This window comes from Lathamus discolor, chromosome W, assembly GCF_037157495.1.
Source record: "Lathamus discolor isolate bLatDis1 chromosome W, bLatDis1.hap1, whole genome shotgun sequence".
Taxonomy (NCBI): Eukaryota; Metazoa; Chordata; class Aves; order Psittaciformes; family Psittacidae; genus Lathamus; species Lathamus discolor.
The window spans coordinates 11,131,336-11,144,503 of NC_088908.1; positions in this window are offsets into that span (position 1 = coordinate 11,131,336).

Below are 13,168 nucleotides of genomic sequence, written 5' to 3' on the forward strand. Positions count from 1 at the left end.
CTCCCTTTCCTGCCTGAAAGACCAACTGAAACCACCATCTCTGTGCCAGCTCTCTGCTGAGCAGCAACAGGGAGAGTATAGCAGGAATGTTTAGACTGTGCTAAAACAGCAGAAGAGCCTTGCAAAAAAGCTCCTGCTGATCATGTTTAGCACACAGTGAGCTTTAAACTGTGACACAAACATTGCTGTCACTCACTTTATCTCCTAAAAGTGCATTTGACTCCATCGTTTCTGGGGCGCACTCTTGTTTCCAGAGGAGTTGTGACAGGGGAGGACGAGCGCGTGGACTCTAATCCCACAGCCGAAGGGCCAGCAGGTTAAGTCCTGCTGGGCATCTTCAGCACACAGTGAGCTTTGCAACTCTGAAACACACATTGCTGTCACCTCTCCCTTTCCTACCTGAAAGTCCAATTGAATCCTACATCTCCTGTGCTGCAATTTGTGAGCAGTAGCAGAATATAGCCCATACGTTTGCACTCTGCGAAAACAGCAGAAGAGACAGTCCTGAAAGTTCCCACTGATCCTGTTCAGCGCACAGCGAGCTTTGCAACTCTGCAGAACACATTGCTGTCACTCCTACCTTTCCTGCCTGAAAGACCAACTGAATCCACCATCTCTGTGCCCGCTCTCTGCTGAGCAGCAACAGGGAGAGTATAGCAGGAATGTTTAGACTGGGCTAAAACAGCAGAAGAGCCTTGCAAAAAAGCTCCTGCTGATCATGATTAGCACACAGTGAGCTTGGAAACTGTGACACAAGCATTGCTGTCACTCCTCACTTTATCTCGTAAAAGTGCATTTGAAACCATCGTTTCTGGTGCGCTCTCTCGTTTCGAGAGGAGTTGTGACAGGGGAGGACGAGCGCTTGGACTCTAATCCCACAGCCGAAGGGCCAGCAGGGAAACTCCTGCTGGGCATCTTCAGCACACAGTGAGCTTTGCAACTCTGAAACACACATGGCTGTCACCTCTCACTTTCCTACCTGAAAGTCCAATTGAATCCTACATCTCCTGTGCTTGCTCCTTGTGAGCAGTAGCAGAATATAGCACTTATGTTTGGAATCTGCTAAAACAGCAGAAGAGACAGTCCTGAAAGTTCCCACTGATCATCTTCAGCACACAGCGAGCTTTGCAACTCTGCAACACACATTGCTGTCACTGCTCCCTTTCCTCCCTGAATGACCAACTGAATCCACCATCTCTGTGCCCGCTCTCTGCTGAGCAGCAACAGGGAGAGTATAGCAGGAATGTTTACACTGGGCTAAAACAGCAGAAGAGCCTTGCAAAAAAGCTCCTGCTGATCATGTTTAGCGCACAGTGAGCTTTGAAGCTGTTACACAAACATTGCTGTCACTCCTCACTTTATCGCCTAAAAGTGCATTTGAGTCCAACGTTTTTGGTGCCCTCTCTCGTTTCAAGAGCATATGTGACAGGGGAGGACGAGCGCTTGGACTCTAATCCCACAGCCGAAGGGCTAGCAGGGAAACTCCTGCTGGGCATCTTCAGCACACAGTGAGCTTTGCAACTCTGAAACACACATTGCTGTCACCTCTCACTTTCCTACCTGAAAGTCCAATTGAATCCTACATCACCTGTGCTTGCTCTTAGTGAGCAGTAGCAGAACATAGCCCATACGTTTGCACTCTGCTGAAACAGCAGAAGAGACAGTCCTGAAAGTTCCCACTGATCATCTTCAGCGCATAGCGAGCTTTGAAACTCTGCAGCACACATTGCTGTCACTCCTCCCTTTCCTGCCTGAAAGACCAACTGATTCCACCATCTCTGAGCCCGCACTCTATTGAGCAGCAACAGGGAGAGTATAGCAGGAATGTTTAGACTGGGCTAAAACAGCAGAAGAGCCTTGCAAAAAAGCTCCTGCTTTTCATGTTTAGCGCACAGTGAGCATTAAACTGCGACACAAACATTGCTGTCATTCACTTTATCTGCTAAAATTGCATTTGAAACCATCGTTTCTGGTGCGCTCTCTCATTTCGAGAGGAGTTGTGACAGGGGAGGACGAGCGCATGGACTCTAATCCCACAGCCGAAGGGCCATCAGGGAAACTCCTGCTGGGCATCTTCAGCACACAGTGAGCTTTGCAACTCTGAAACACACATTGCTGTCACCTCTCACTTTCCTACTTGAAAGTCCAATTGAATCCTACATCTCCTGTGCTTGCTCCTTGTGAGCAGTAGCAGAATATAGCACTTACGTTTGCACTCTGCTGAAACAGCAGAAGAGACAGTCTTGAAAGTTCCCACTGATCATCTTCAGCGCACAGCGAGCTTTGCAGCTCTGCAGCACACATTGCTGTCACTCCTCCCTTTCCTGCCTGAATGACCAACTGAATCCACCATCTCTGTGCCCGCCCTCTGCTGAGCAGCAACAGGGAGAGTATAGCAGGAATGTTTAGACTGTGCAAAAACAGCAGAAGAGCCTTGCAAGAAAGCTCCTGCTGATCATGATTAGCACACAGTGAGCTTTGAAGCTGTGACACAAACATTGCTGTCACTCCTCACTTTATCTCCTAAAAGTGCATTTGAAACCATCGTTTCTGGTGCGCTCTCTCGTTTTGAGAGGAGTTGTGACAGGGGAGAACGAGCGCTTGGACTCTAATCCCACAGCCGAAGGGCGTGCAGGGAAACTCCTGCTGGCCATCTTCAGCACACAGTGATCTTTGCAACCCTGAACACATATAGCTGTCACCTCTCCCTATCCTACCTGAAAGTCCAATTGAATCCTACATCTCCTGTGCTGCAATTTGTGAGCAGTAGCAGAATATAGCCCATACGTTTGCACTCTGCAGAAACAGCAGAAGAGAAAGTTTAGAAAGTTCCCACTGATCATCTTCAGAACACAGAGAGCTTTGCAACTCTGCAACACACATTGCTGTCACTCCTCCTTTTCCTGCCTGAAAGACCAAAAGATTCCACCATCTCTGTGCCTGCTCTCTGCTGAGCAGCAACACGGAGAGTATAGCAGGAATGTTTAGACTGGGCTTAAACAGCAGAAGAGCCTTGCAAAAAAGCTCCTGCTGATCATGTTTAGCACACAGTGAGCTTTGAGGCTGTGACACGAGCATTGCTGTCCCTCCTCACTTTATCTCCTAGAAGTGCATTTGAGTCCAACGTTTTTGGTGCCCTCTCTCGTTTCAAGAGCAGATGTGACAGGGGAGGACGAGCGCTTGGACTCTAATCCCACAGCCGAAGGGCGTGCAGGGAAACTCCTGATGGGCATCTTCAGCACACAGTGAGCTTTGCAACTCTGAAACACACATTGCTGTCACCTCTCACTTTCCTACCTGAAAGTCCAATTGAATCCTACATCACCTGTGCTTGCTCTTAGTGAGCAGTAGCAGAACATAGCCCATATATTTGCACTCTGCTGAAACAGCAGAAGAGACAGTCCTGAAAGATCCCACTGATCATCTTCAGCGCACAGCGAGGTTTGCAACTCTGCAACACACATTGCTGTCACTCCTCCCTTTCCTGCCTGAAAGACCAACTGATTGCACCATCTCTGAGCCCGCACTCTATTGAGCAGCAACAGGGAGAGTATAGCAGGAATGTTTAGACTGGGCTAAAACAGCAGAAGAGCCTTGCAAAAAAGCTCCTGCTTTTCATGTTTAGCGCACATTGATCATTAAACTGCGACACAAACATTGCTGTCATTCACTTTATCTCCTAAAAGTGCATTTGAATCCATCGTTTCTGGTGCGCTCTCTCGTTTCGAGAGGAGTTGTGACAGGGGAGGACGAGCGCTTGGACTCTAATCCCACAGCCGAAGGGCGTGCATGGAAACTCCTGCTGGGCATCTTCAGCACACAGTGAGCTTTGCAGCTCTGAAACACATATAGCTGCCACCTCTCACTATCCTACCTGAAAGTCCAATTGAATACTACATCTCCTGTGCTTGCTCCTTGTGAGCAGTAGCAGAATATAGCACTTACGTTCAGATTCTGCTGAAACAGCAGAAGAGACAGTCCAGAAAGTTAACACTGATCATCTTCAGCGCACAGCGAGCTTTGCAGCTCGGCAGCACACATTGCTGTCACTCCTCCCTTTCCTGCCTGAAAGACCAATTGATTCCACCATCTCTGTGCCCGCACTCTATTGAGCAGCAACAGGGAGAGTATAGCAGGAATGTTTAGACTGGGCTAAAACAGCAGAAGAGCCTTGCAAAAAAGCTCCAGCTTTTCATGTTTAGCGCACAGTGAGCTTTAAACTGCGACACAAACATTGCTGCCACTCACTTTATCTCCTAAAAGTGCATTTGAATCTATCGTTTCTGGGGCGCTCTCTCGTTTCGAGAGGAGTTGTGACAGGGGAGGACGAGCGCTTGGACTCTAATCCCACAGCCGAAGGGCGTGCAGGGAAAGTCCTGCTGGGCATCTTCAGCACACAGTGAGCTTTGCAACTCTGAAACACATATAGCTGTCACCTCTCCCTTTCCTACCTGAAAGTCCAATTGAATCCTACATCTCCTGTGCTGCAATTTGTGAGCAGTAGCAGAATATAGCCCATACGTTTGCACTCTGCTGAAACAGCAGAAGAGACAGTCCTGAAAGTTCCCACTGATCATCTTCAGCGCACAGCGAGCTTTGCAACTCTGCAACACACATTGCTGTCACTCCTCCCTTTCCTGCCTGAAAGACCAATTGATTCCACCATCTCTGTGCCCGCACTCTATTGAGCAGCAACAGGGAGAGTATAGCAGGAATGTTTAGACTGGGCTAAAACAGCAGAAGAGCCTTGCAAAAAAGCTCCAGCTTTTCATGTTTAGCGCACAGTGAGCTTTAAACTGCGACACAAACATTGCTGCCACTCACTTTATCTCCTAAAAGTGCATTTGAATCTATCGTTTCTGGGACGCTCTCTCGTTTCAAGAGGAGTTGTGACAGGGGAGGACGAGCGCTTGGACTCTAATCCCACAGCCGAAGGGCGTGCAGGGAAAGTCCTGCTGGGCATCTTCAGCACACAGTGAGCTTTGCAACTCTGAAACACATATAGCTGTCACCTCTGACTTTCCTAGTTGAAAGTCCAATTGAAACATACATCTCCTGTGCTTGCTCCTTGTGAGCAGTAGCAGAATATAGCACATACGTTTGCACTCTGCTGAAACAGCAGAAGAGACAGTCCTGAAAGTTCCCACTGATCATGTTCAGCGCACAGCGAGCTTTGCAACTCTGCAACACGCATTGCTTTCACTCCTACCTTTCCTGCCTGAATGACCAACTGAATCCACCATCTCTGTGCCCGCTCTCTGCTGAGCAGCAACAGGGAGAGTATAACAGGAATGTTTAGACAGGGCTATAACAGCAGAAGAGCCTTGCAAAAAAGCTCCTGCTGATCATGATTAGCACACAGTGAGCTTTGAAGCTGTGACACAAACATTGGTGTCACTCCTCACTTTATCTCCTAAAAGTGCATTTGAAACCATCGTTTCTGCTGCGCTCTCTCGTTTCGAGTGGAGTTGTGACAGGGGAGGACGAGCGCTTGGACTATAATCCCACAGCCGAAGGGCGTGCAGGGAAACTCCTGCTGGCCATCTTCAGCACACAGTGATCTTTGCAAACCTGAACACATATAGCTGTCACCTCTCCCTTTCCTACCTGAAAGTCCAATTGAATCCTACATCTCCTGTGCTGCAATTTGTGAGCAGTAGCAGAATATAGCCCATACGTTTGCACTCTGCTGAAACAGCAGAAGAGAAAGTTTAGAAAGTTCCCACTGATCATCTTCAGAACACAGAGAGCTTTGCAACTCTGCAACACACATTGCTGTCACTCCTCCTTTTCCTGCCTGAAAGACCAAAAGATTCCACCATCCCTGTGCCTGCTCTCTGCTGAGCAGCAACAGGGAGAGAAGAGCAATAACGTTTAGACTGGGCTAAAACAGCAGAAGAGCCTTGCAAAAAAGCTCCTGCTGATCATGTTTAGCACACAGTGAGCTTTGAGGCTGTGACACAAACATTGCTGTCACTCCTCACTTTATCTCCTAAAAGTGCATTTGAGTCCAACGTTTTTGAAGCCCTCTCTCGTTTCAAGAGCAGATGTGACAGGGGAGGAAGAGCGCTTGGACTCTAATCCCACAGCCGAAGGGCCAGCAGGGAAACTCCTGATGGGCATCTTCAGCACACATTGAGCTTTGCTACTCTGAAACTCACATTGCTGTCACCTCTCACTTTCCTACCTGAAAGTCCAATTGAATCCTACATCTCCTGTGCTTTGCTCCTTGTAAGCAGTAGCTGAATATAGCACTTACGTTTGGACTCTGCTGAAACAGCAGAAGAGACAGTCCAGAAATTTCCCATTGCTCAACTTCAGTGCACAGCGAGCTTTGTAACACTGCAACACACATTGCTGTCACACCTCCCTTTCCTGCCTGAAAGACCAACTGAAACCACCATCTCTGTGCCAGCTCTCTGCTGAGCAGCAACAGGGAGAGTATAGCAGAAATGTTTAGACAGTGCTAAAACAGCAGAAGAGCCTCGCAAAAAAGCTCCTGCTGATCATGTTTAGCACACAGTGAGCTTTAAACTGTGACACAAACATTGCTGTCACTCACTTTATCTCCTAAAAGTGCATTTGACTCCATCGTTTCTGGGGCGCACTCTTGTTTCCAGAGGAGTTGTGACAGGGGAGGACGAGCGCGTGGACTCTAATCCCACAGCCGAAGGGCCAGCAGGTAAAGTCCTGCTGGGCATCTTCAGCACACAGTGAGCTTTGCAACTCTGAAACACACATTGCTGTCACCTCTCCCTTTCCTACCTGAAAGTCCAATTGAATCCTACATCTCCTGTGCTGCAATTTGTGAGCAGTAGCAGAATATAGCCCATACGTTTGCACTCTGCGGAAACAGCAGAAGAGACAGTCCTGAAAGTTCCCACTGATCCTGTTCAGCGCACAGCGAGCTTTGCAACTCTGCAGCACACATTGCTGTCACTCCTCCCTTTCCTGCCTGAAAGACCAACTGAATCCACCATCTCTGTGCCCGCTCTCTGCTGAGCAGCAACAGGGAGAGTATAGCAGGAATGTTTAGACTGGGCTAAAACAGCAGAAGAGCCTTGCAAAAAAGCTCCTGCTGATCATGATTAGCACACAGTGAGCTTGGAAACTGTGACAGAAGCATTGCTGTCACTCCTCACTTTATCTCGTAAAAGTGCATTTGAAACCAACGTTTCTGGTGCGCTCTCTCGTTTCGAGAGGAGTTGTGACAGGGGAGGACGAGCGCTTGGACTCTAATCCCACAGCCGAAGGGCCAGCAGGGAAACTCCTGCTGGGCATCTTCAGCACACAGTGAGCTTTGCAACTCTGAAACACACATGGCTGTCACCTCTCACTTTCCTACCTGAAAGTCCAATTGAATCCTACATCTCCTGTGCTTGCTCTTTGAGGCAGAAGCAGAATACAGCACTTACGTTTGGACTCTGCTGAAAATGCAGAAGAGACAGTCCAGAAAGTTCCCATTGATCATCTTCAGGGCTCAGCGAGCTTTGCAACTCTGAAACACACATTGCTGTCACCTCTCACTTTCCTACCTGAAAGTCCAATTGAATCCTACATCTCCTGTGCTTGCTCCTTGTGAGCAGTAGCAGAATATAGCACTTACGTTTGCACTCTGCTGAAACAGCAGAAGAGACAGTCCTGAAAGTTCCCACTGATCATCTTCAGCGCACAGCGAGCTTTGCAACTCTGCAGCACACATTGCTGTCACTCCTCCCTTTCCTGCCTGAAAGACGAACTGATTCCACCATCTCTGTGCCCGCTCTCTGCTGAGCAGCAACAGAGAGAGTATAGCAGGAATGTTTAGACTGGGCTAAAACAGCAGAAGAGCCTTGCAGAAAAGCTCCTGCTGATCATGTTTAGCTCACAGTGAGCTTTAAACTGTGACACAAACATTGCTGTCACTCCTCAATTTATCTCCTAAAAGTGCATTTGAAACCATCGTTTCTGGTGCGCTCTCTCATTTCGAGAAGAATTGTGACAGGGGAGGACGAGCGCTTGCACTCTAATCCTACAGCCGAAGGGCCAGCAGGGAAACTCCTGATGGGCATCTTCAGCACACAGTGAGCTTTGCAACTCTGAAATACATATTGATGTCACCTCTCACTTTCCTACCGGAAAGTCCAATTGAATCCTACATCTCCTGTTCTTGCTTTGTGAGCAGTAGCAGAATATAGCACTTACGTTTGGACTCTGCTGAATCAGCAGAAGAGACAGTCCAGAAAGATCCCACTGATCATCTTCAGCGCACAGCGAGCTTTGCAACTCTGCGACACACATTGGTGGCAGCCCTCCCTTTCCTGCCTGAAAGAGGCACTGATTCCACAATCTCTGTGCCTGCTCTCTGCTGAGCAGCAACAGAGATAGTAGAGCAGGAATGTTTAGACTGGTCTAAAACAGCAGAAGAGCCTTGCAAAAAAGCTCCTGCTGATCATGTTTAGCACACAGTGAGCTTTGAAGCTGTGACACAAACACTGCTGTCACTCCTCACTTTATCTCCTAAAAGTGCGTTTGAGTACAAAGCTTTTGGTGCCCTCTCTCGTTTCAAGAGCAGATGTGACAGGGGAGGACGAGCGCTTGGACTCTAATCCCACAGCCGAAGGGGCAGCAGGGAAAATCCTCCTGGGCATCTTCAGCACACAGAGAGCTTTGCAACTCTGAAACACACATTGCTGTCACCTCTCACTTTCCCCCCTGAAAGTCCAATTGAATCCCTCTTCTCCTGTGCTTTGCTCCTTGTGAGCAGTAGCAGAATATAGCCCATAAGTTTGCACTCTGCTGAAACAGATTAGCCCAGTCTAAACATTCCTGCTATACACTCCCTGTTGCTGCTCAATAGAGTGCGGGCTCAGAGATGGTGGAATCAGTTGGTGTTTCAGGCAGGAAAGGGAGGAGTGACAGCAATGTGTGCTGCAGAGTTGCAAACTCGCTGTGCGCTGAAGATGATCAGTGGGAACTTTCAGGACTGTCTCTTCTGCTGTTTCAGCAGAGTGCAAACGTATGGGCTATATTCTGCTACTGCTCACAAGGAGCAAAGCACAGGAGAAGTAGGATTCAATTGGACTTTCAGGTAGGAAAGTGAGAGGTGACAGCAATGTGTGTTTCCGAGTTGCAAAGCTCACTGTGTGCTGAAGATGCCCAGCAGGAGTTTCCCTGCTGGCCCTTCGGCTGTGGGATTAGAGTCCAAGCGCTCGTCCTCCCCTGTCACATCTGCTCTTGAAACGAGAGAGAGCACCAAAAACTTTGGACTCAAATGCACTTTTAGGAGATAAAGTGAGGAGTGACAGCAATGTTTGTGTTACAGCCTCAAAGCTCACTGTGTGCTAAACATGATCAGCAGGAGCTTTTTTGCAAGGCTCTTCTGCTGTTTTAGCTCAGTCTAAACATTATTGCTCTTCTCTCCCTGTTGCTGCTCAGCAGAGAGCAGGCAGAGATGGTGGAATCTTTTGGTCTTTCAGGCAGGAGAAGGAGGAGTGACAGCAATGTGTGTTGCAGAGTTGCAAAGCTCTCTGTGTTCTGAAGATGATCAGTGGGAACTTTCTAAACTGTCGATTCTGCTGTTTCAGCAGTGTGCAAACGTATGGGCTATATTCTGCTACTGCTCACAAGGAGCAAAGCACAGGAGAAGTAGGATTCAATTGGACTTTCAGGTAGGAAAGGGAGAGGTGACAGCTATATGTGTTCAGGGTTGCAAAGCTCACTGTGTGCTGAAGAAGCCCAGCAGGAGTCTCCCTGCTAGCCCTTCGGCTGTGGGATTAGAGTCCACGCGCTCGTCCTCCCCTGTCACAACTCCTCTCGAAACGAGAGAGCGCCCCAGAAACGATAGATTCAAATGCACTTTTAGGAGATAAAGTGAGTGGCAGCAATGTTTGTGTCGCAGTTTAAAGCTCACTGTGCGCTAAACATGAAAAGCTGGAGCTTTTTTGCAAGGCTCTTCTGCTGTTTTAGCCCAGTCTACACATTCCTGCTATACTCTCCCTGTTGCTGCTCAATAGAGTGCGGGCACAGAGATGGTGGAATCAATTGGTCTTTCAGGCAGGAAAGGGAGGAGTGACAGCAATGTGTGCTGCAGAGCTGCAAAGCTCGCTGTGCACTGAAGATGATCAGTGTTAACTTTCTGGACTGTCTCTTCTGCTGTTTCAGCAGAATCTGAACGTAAGTGCTATATTCTGCTACTGCTCACAAGGAGCAAGCACAGGAGATGTAGGATTCAATTGGACTTTCAGGTAGGAAAGTGAGAGGTGACAGCAATGTGTGTTTCAGAGTAGCAAAGCTCAATGTGTGCTGAAGATGCCCAGCAGGATTTTCCCTGCACGCCCTTTGGCTGTGGGATTAGAGTCCAACCGCTCGTCCACCCCTGTCACAACTCCTCTCGAAACGAGAGAGCCCACCAGAAACGATGGTTTCAAATGCACTTTTAGGAGATAAAGTGAGGAGTGACAGCAATGCTTGTGTCACAGCTTCAAAGCCCACTGTGTGCTAATCATGATCAGCAGGAGCTTTTTTGCAAGGCTCTTCTGCTGTTTTAGCCCAGTCTAAACATTCCTGCTATACTCTCCGTGTTGCTCCTCAGCAGAGAGGAGGCACTGAGATGGTGGAATCTTTTGGTCTTTCAGGCAGGAAAAGGAGGAGTGACAGCAATGTGTGTTGCAGAGTTGCAAAGCTCTCTGTGTTCTGAAGATGATCAGTGGGAACTTTCTAAACTTTCTCTTCTGCTGTTTCAGCAGAGTGCAAACGTATGGGCTATATTGTGCTACTGCTCACAAATTGCAGCACAGGAGATGTAGGATTCAATTGGACTTTCAGGTAGGAAAGGGAGAGGTGACAGCTATATGTGTTCAGGGTTGCAAAGATCACTGTGTGCTGAAGATGGCCAGCAGGAGTTTCCCTGCTGGCCCTTCGGCTGTGGGATTAGAGTCCAAGCGCTCGTCCTCCCCTGTCACAACTCCACTCGAAACGAGAGAGTGCAGCAGAAACGATGGTTTCAAATGCACTTTTAGGAGATAAAGTGAGGAGTGACAGCAATGTTTGTGTCACAGCTTCAAAGCTCACTGTGTGCTAATCATGATCAGCAGGAGCTTTTTTGCAAGGCTCTTCTGCTGTTTTTGCACAGTCTAAACATTCCTGTTATACTCCCCTGTTGCTGCTCAGCAGAGGGCGGGCACAGAGATGGTGGATTCAGTTGGTCATTCAGGCAGGAACGGGAGGAGTGACAGCAATGTGTGTTGCAGAGTTGCAAATCTCGCTGTGCGCTGAAGATGATCAGTGGGAACTTTCAGGACTGTCTCTTCTGCTGTTTCAGCAGAGTGCAAACGTATGGGCTATATTCTGCTACTGCTCACAAGGAGCAAAGCACAGGAGAAGTAGGATTCTATTGGACTTTCAGGTAGGAAAGTGAGAGGTGACAGCAATGTGTGTTTCCGAGTTGCAAAGCTCACTGTGTGCTGAAGATGCCCTGCAGGAGTTTCCCTGATGGCCCTTCGGCTGTGGGATTAGAGTCCACGCGCTCCTCCTCCCCCGTCACAAGTCCTCTCGAAACGAGAGAGCGCACCAGAAACGATGGTTTCAAATGCACTTTTAGGAGATAAAGTGAGGAGTGACAGCAATGTTTGTGTCACAGTTTAAAGCTCACTGTTTGCTAATCATGATCAGCAGGAGCTTTTTTGCAAGGCTCTTCTGCTGTTTTAGCCCAGTCTAAACATTCCTGCTAAACTCTCTCTGTTGCTGCTCAGCAGAGGGCAGGCACAGAGATGGTGGATTCAGCTGGTCTTTCAGGCAAAAAGGGAGGACTGACAGCAATGTGTGTTGCAGAGTTGTAAAGCTCGCTGTGCGCTGAAGATGATCAGCGGGATCTTTCTGGACTGTCTCTTCTGCTGTTTAGGCAGAGTGCAAACTTATGGGCTATATTCTGCTACTGCTCACAAGGAGCAAAGCACAGGAGAAGAGGGATTCAATTGGACTTTCAGGTAGGAAAGTGAGAGGTGACAGCAATGTGTGTTTCACAGTTGCAAAGCTCACTGTGTGCTGAAGATGCCCAGCAGGAGTTTCCCTGCTGGCCCTTCGGCTGAGGAATTAGAGTCCAAGCGCTCGTCCTCCCCTGTCACATCTGCTCTTGAAACGAGAGAGGGCACCAAAAACTTTGGACTCAAATGCACTTTTAGGAGATAAAGTGAGGAGTGACAGCAGTGTTTGTGTCACAGCTTCAAAGCTCACTGTGTGCTAAACATGATCAGCAGGAGCTTTTTTGCAAGGCTGTTCTGCTGTTTTAGCCCAGTCTAAACATTAATGCTCTTCTCCCTCTGTTGCAGCTCAGCAGAGAGCGGGCACAGAGATGGTGGAATCTTTTGGTCTTTCAGGCAGGAAAAGGAGGAGTAACAGCAATGTTTGTTGCAGAGTTGCAAAGCTCTCTGTGTTCTGAAGATGATCCGTGGGAACTTTCTAAACAGTCGATTCTGCTGTTTCAGCAGAGTCCAAACGTAAGGGCTGTATTCTGCTACTGCTCCAAAGAGCAAGCACAGGAGATGTAGGATTCAATTTGACTTTCAGGTAGGAAAGTGAGAATTGTCAGCAATGTGTGTTTCAGTGTTGCAAAGCTCACTGAGTGCTGAAGATGCCCAGCAGGAGTTTCCCTGCTGGCCCTTCGGCTGTGGGATTAGAGTCCATGCGCTCCTCCTCCCCTGTCACAACTACTCTCGAAATGAGAGAGCGCACCACAAACAATGGTTTCAAATGCACTTTTAGGAGATAAAGTGAGGAGTGACAGCAATGTTTGGGTCACAGTTTCAAAGCTCACTGCGTGCTAATCATGATCAGCAGGACCTTTTTTGCATGGCTCTTCTGCTGTTTTAGCCCAGTCTAAACATTCCTGCTATACTCTCCCTGTTGCTGCTCAGCAGAGAGCGGGCACAGAGATGGTGGATTCAGCTGGTCATTCAGGCAGGAAAGGGAGGAGTGATAGCAATGTGTTGCAGAGTTGCAAAGCTCGCTGTGCCCTGAGGATGATCAGTGGGAACTTTCTGGACTGTCTCTTCTGCTGTTTCAGAAGAGTGCAAACGTAAGTGCTATATTCTGCTACTGCTCACAAGGAGCAAGCACAGGAGATGTAGGATTCAATTGGACTTTCAGGTAGGAAAGTGAGAGGTGACAGCAATGTGTGTTGCAGAGTTGC